This window comes from Pteropus vampyrus, unplaced genomic scaffold, assembly GCF_000151845.1.
Source record: "Pteropus vampyrus isolate Shadow unplaced genomic scaffold, Pvam_2.0 Scaffold34, whole genome shotgun sequence".
Lineage (NCBI taxonomy): Eukaryota > Metazoa > Chordata > Mammalia > Chiroptera > Pteropodidae > Pteropus > Pteropus vampyrus.
In genome coordinates this window covers 5,357,687-5,362,896 of record NW_011888815.1, presented here as the reverse complement: position 1 = coordinate 5,362,896, position 5,210 = coordinate 5,357,687, and positions in this window count along the sequence as shown.

Below are 5,210 nucleotides of genomic sequence, written 5' to 3'. Positions count from 1 at the left end.
CTGGTCTGCAGAGCCGCTGAGCCGGCCGGTTCAGTGCCGCCTACAGCCCTCCGTGTGGGGCCGCGTCTCAGGCCTGCGTGGCCCAGACCACCAGCTCTCGGGGCGATGGGCTGGCGACACGTCGTGTTCACTGAGTAGCATCCCTTCTGAACCGTAGGAGATGAATACCCAGTGCCGGCCAGGCTGGATCCTCAGCGCCCGCCATTCCTTATCTATAAACACCCCCTGAGGGGTGGTGGGCTGCAGGCTTGGGAGGGTCAAGAAGCTGGTGTGCAAAGACCCTGGCACCTTTTCCGATGCATCGTTGGCCCCCAGTAGTTGGGAGCTCAGGTACAGAGCGGTTAAGTAACTTAGCCGAGGACTGCCTTGATCCTGGGTCTTGAGCGACTCCAAAACTGATCTCTTATACAACTAGACTTTTCTACAACTAGAAAAGGCAGAGATACCCTAGGGGGACTTACATATATAAATATGATATTGAGTATTTGTTGAGTAAAAGAGATACATATATTGAATAAACACATGAACGAATGAATGGATACATGAATGAAATATAAGACTGCTTTCCTACGGTACCTGAAAACATCTATCGTAGAGCCTTCCAGAAAGTCTGGCCCTAAACCCTTTCCTCCATTACCATTCCCAGCAGCCCACCTACCCCATGCGTTTGACCATTCTTGGGCTCTGTCAAGATGTAAATCGTGGGTGTGGGAGCATTTAATCCCAAAGCTCTTGGAAGTATCAGCCGAGGTTCCTCAATGAAAAAATATTTTTGTCTCAGTTTCTTGGATGATGAAGACGTCTTCACATATTTGTATAATCATGTGCACATCGATTCGGTGTGTGGTTAGAGTTTAGCCGTATGCCGGGTCTGCCTCTATGCGCTGGGAATACAATGACGATGCGGAGGGAGCAGGGCAGGCTCCGGGGAAGTGCTTCCATACTGGTAGTTTTCAGGGCGTTCTTGGTCAGGTATTCTGTTCCTTGAATCCAAAGGCCACCTATCATGTGTGCTTGACCATGGGGTCCAACTGCCTAGTAGGGATTAAAGAGCCAGCCGTGAACGTGATTAGAGTCTGAATGAGGAAGGCTCTATTCGGGAGCAGAAAATGGGGAGGAAACAGCCATTGTGTGGTTCTTCGCATCTCTGACTAGCGACAGCGAGCCTGAGGGATTGCAGCTGTGTGCGTGCATGTGCGTGTGTGTGTGTGTGCGTGCGTGTGCGTGTGCGTGCAGGTGTTTCATCAACGTCTCATGGCCGATAACTCAAAAGGCACATGTTGATGCTCTTATTGATTAGCTCAAATATACGTGGCACAGGACGGAAGGAGTCCCACGGATGAGACGGTCCCGTCTCCTTGCCTGAAGCTTTCCCCAGATCGGCGTGATGATTGTCTTTTGTCTTCCTCTAGTTTTAACTGTGCTCGGAGCGACCCTGCCTTGCGAGCTAGAAAGAGTTCTGAAGTCATAGCCCCTCATGACAGGCACCCTTACTGGGTTCCTGCCATTTGCAGCCTGGCGTGTCAGAGAGACAGTCTAGTCTGCTGTGGGCCAGGACATCTTGCTTCTTGGGGCCCCAGTCGGCCCCCATGAAAAATAGGATGGAGGCGAGGAGGTGGGCAGTGTGGCGTCTCTGTGACGTCTTGGGAGCTCGAGCATCCACATGTAGCCATGCCTGATTTTCCTCAGAGCGTCGTCACCGCGTGGGGTCCGGTGTCTGGGTTCCCCACGAGTGTCTACACGACGTCACGCGCAGTTAGTTCTCAGTAACTACTTCCTGCGTGATCACTTTGTGGAGCTAAGAGGCGATGACACTTTAAATGGATAAGGTGGGATTGGTCCATGGAGAACGGCTTTCTCAAATGCATCCTGTCTCTGTTGCTATGGAGATGGGGCTGGCATCACTCCCTCCTCACCGACTATGCAGCCTCGGGCAAGAAACTGAATTTCAGAGAACTCGAGGTCACAGATTCAGGGAGGGAATCCTTGCCCAGAGGGAGTCAGGTGCTCCTCACCTGTGCACCCACAGGACGGTGCCCCTGACCCCACCCTCACGGGCACTGTGGCTTACCCATCCACGGTCCGCGTGCCCACCTAAGACGTCGCGTTGACACACAAAGCGTTTGACCTCGTCTCCTTCCTCCCTCTCCTCTGCCCTCGCGCCCCCTCTGAAACCTGGTCTTTAACCAATCTGGGACTTCTGATGTCTCCTTCACCCTCTTTTTATCGAAAAGTTCAGATTCAGCAAATCTCTGCGTTCATTTCAACCGATGAAACCCAAGACCAGGGGCCAAGACACGGCAGAGATAAGTTTCAGGAGGCAAATGTCTGCACTCGATTTAGACTCAGGCTGGGTTAACACGCCATCAGCTGGATGAAAATGCAAAAAAAAAAAAACAAAAAGCTTTGAAAGAGTCTATTTCAAAAGGCCCAGATATTTGGTTCCATCGGATGCCGCCAGGGGGCGGACGGAGTTTTCTGGAGCTCAGAGGTCTCCCCACCTTCTGTTCAGAGGAGGGTCGTGGTTGGGGTCACTCCCGGCCTTGTCGTCCTCGGTCTCTGGCTCTCCGCTTGCCTGTTCGAAGGCCGACTGCCCTGGCCTTGCATCTCGTTTATTGCCTTCCCCCGGCCCACCTGCTGGTCTGGACATCTCTCTTAAGACGCAGAGGCCACAAACAGCGTAAGGAACACGAACGAGGAAGCAGACAATATGGAGTGCATGAGGGGGGTTAGTCCCTGGCCGCTCAGTCAGCGTTCTGTAAACTCTCCGTGGCTTCCTCCAGCTCAGGAGCGAAAATGCTCAAAGAAGCTGGGTGTCCGGCGAGGTGGCCTGAGGACACGGCACGGGACTTTTTTCGCTCTGTCCAGGCTGTAATGACGTGTCACCGGTCCAGCCGGCAAAACCCAGCGGTCTCCGTGACCTCGTGGCTGGTACGGAGCTGGCTGCTGTGCATCTGTACACGCGACACGGCGAAAGGCTGCATTTGGCACTTTCTTGTTCCAATGCTGAATGAAAGCAGAAGGCATGACTTTCCACTGTGACTGAGGGAAGGTGCGTGTGTGCGTGTGTGTGTGTGCGTGTGTGTGTGTGTGAATGTGAGTGTGTGGCCAGGGGAGGGCGTAGCTTCATCTAATATTGTACAGAATTCTCTGCTCAGTAAACCAAGATGCTCCTTACAGAACGAAGATGCTGGACGAGGCAGGGGCTTTCCTGAGTGGTCGTCTCGTGGACTGGGGAGCAGTCAGGTCAAGGATGAGCCTTACCAGCTCGGGGCTGTTGGGCCCTGAGATCGAACCTGGACTCAGGGCCAAAAGTCTTAGTCCTCACTACTGCCTCTGGCCTGCCACCTCTGGGACCTACAGTCTTTTCATCTGTGTTTAAAGAAGGATTTTGCATGCGTATAGCTAAGGCTGTTGTGAGGATCAAACAAGACAGTGGATGTCACAAGGCTTTATAAATAATAATGGGTTTTATAGTAAGAGGCAAAGCTTACTTATCAGTTCAGATTAGGGTTGGTGACACATAGGAGACCCAAACTCATAAATCAAAAGGGCTTAAGGACAATACAGATGCTTACTTCCCTCTCATGCAAAAGATCAGAGATATGTGCTTCTGGCCAATGGCGGCAGCTCCGTGAAGTCACCAGCTTCCCGGGCTGCTTCCAGCTTGGCTGCATGTGGCCTGATCCTCCTAACCCAGAGTGGCTTCTAGGGCTCCAGCCATCCCATCTCGGTTCCTGACAGCAAGCTGGTGGAAGGCGAGAAAGGACGGCATGCGCACAGAAGCTAGCATTGTCTCCCCCAGATAATATTTTGTTTTAACCTAACGCATGCCCTTCGTCTGGGTCCTGCAGTACCATTTCACCTCTATGGAGCAAAGCACTTGGCCCCACGATGAATCGGTGCCCTCATCTCCAAAACAAGGGGGTTTTAGGTCACCGACGTTTCCTACATACTTCGGTCATTCCTATAACACCTCCGTGCTATGGCCAAGTTCACAGTCTCGGCATATCCCCCTTGCCAGTGCCAGCGTCTGCAGAGCACTCACACAGTCTGTTTGGTGCGTGTTCTTCTAGTTGACTCTTGGAGCTTCTGTTTATTCTCAAAAGGAAACTTTATACCATTCCCGAGATTGGAAAACTAATATTACTTGCCATAAAGAGGAAGTAAGTATATATTTTTTAAAAAATAGAGTAAAGACAAGAAAGTATTACTAAATGCGGGCCACACCTTCCCCAGGCTCAGAGTCTGGGCCCGTTGACAAGGAGGTGCTAGAACATTAGAGAACCAGCGTCACCAAACTGGAACTTCCTTCCGACCCGAATAAGGAGGATCAGAAACTGTCCCACTATCTAATTCAGTTACTCTAAACGTCACAGCACTGCTGCCTGAAGTCAGCTCACTTTCCACTGCGGTCCAGGCTCCACCCTTGGGGAGACATTGTATTCTATGATTGCTAAGTTTCTTTCTCTCATACGAAGAGCTTTTGGGGACAGGCTGGTTTTTCGCTAGGGATGCACCCTCTTAAGTACTGGGTCCAAATACTGCTGTGTAGACTCAGGTGTTTCCCAAGAGAACCTAGGTGTTTTGGGTTGTATGAAGGAGCAGAGGCCTGGGTGATGCCTGAGGCTGTCTCAACGTGACATTTGACGCTGTAAGACGGCAGGTGAGAGCCTGAGCTTAGACCAGGGAGGTGTGGGAGGTCCGTAGGGGCAGGGTGACCTGTTTCCATCGGGGTCACCGCCTAAAGGCAGGAAGAGGCTGAGATCTTCTGAACGATGCTGGGAGGAAATGGCTTGATATTTTATATAAAGGTAGTTGTTGGGGTCCCCACCGAATTCAGTAGGATACGGGGGTCTCGGAGCACTTGGGTGAGGCTGTCCGCTGCTGTTTACAACCTGAGCCACGCACAAAGTCAGGTCAGGTGGATGCGGGAATAGTGTGACTGGCTTAGCTGGGCCGAGGCCGACGGACAGGGCCTTAGCGGGGAAATCGTGCTGCGATTCCATCAGTGGGGGGTGCTGGGGGAGCGGAGCTCGGGGCAGGTGGGTTACGCACCGGGAGCACAGGCTGGGTGGGTGTGCATGTGGACGCGGTTGTAACTCTGTGTTCACGAGGACCAGGACCGATGGACGGGGTCAGAGGTGGCGGGGTGAGGCTGTGGGCTGAGGGTACCGGCATATCAGGCATGTGAGACATGACATCCCTGT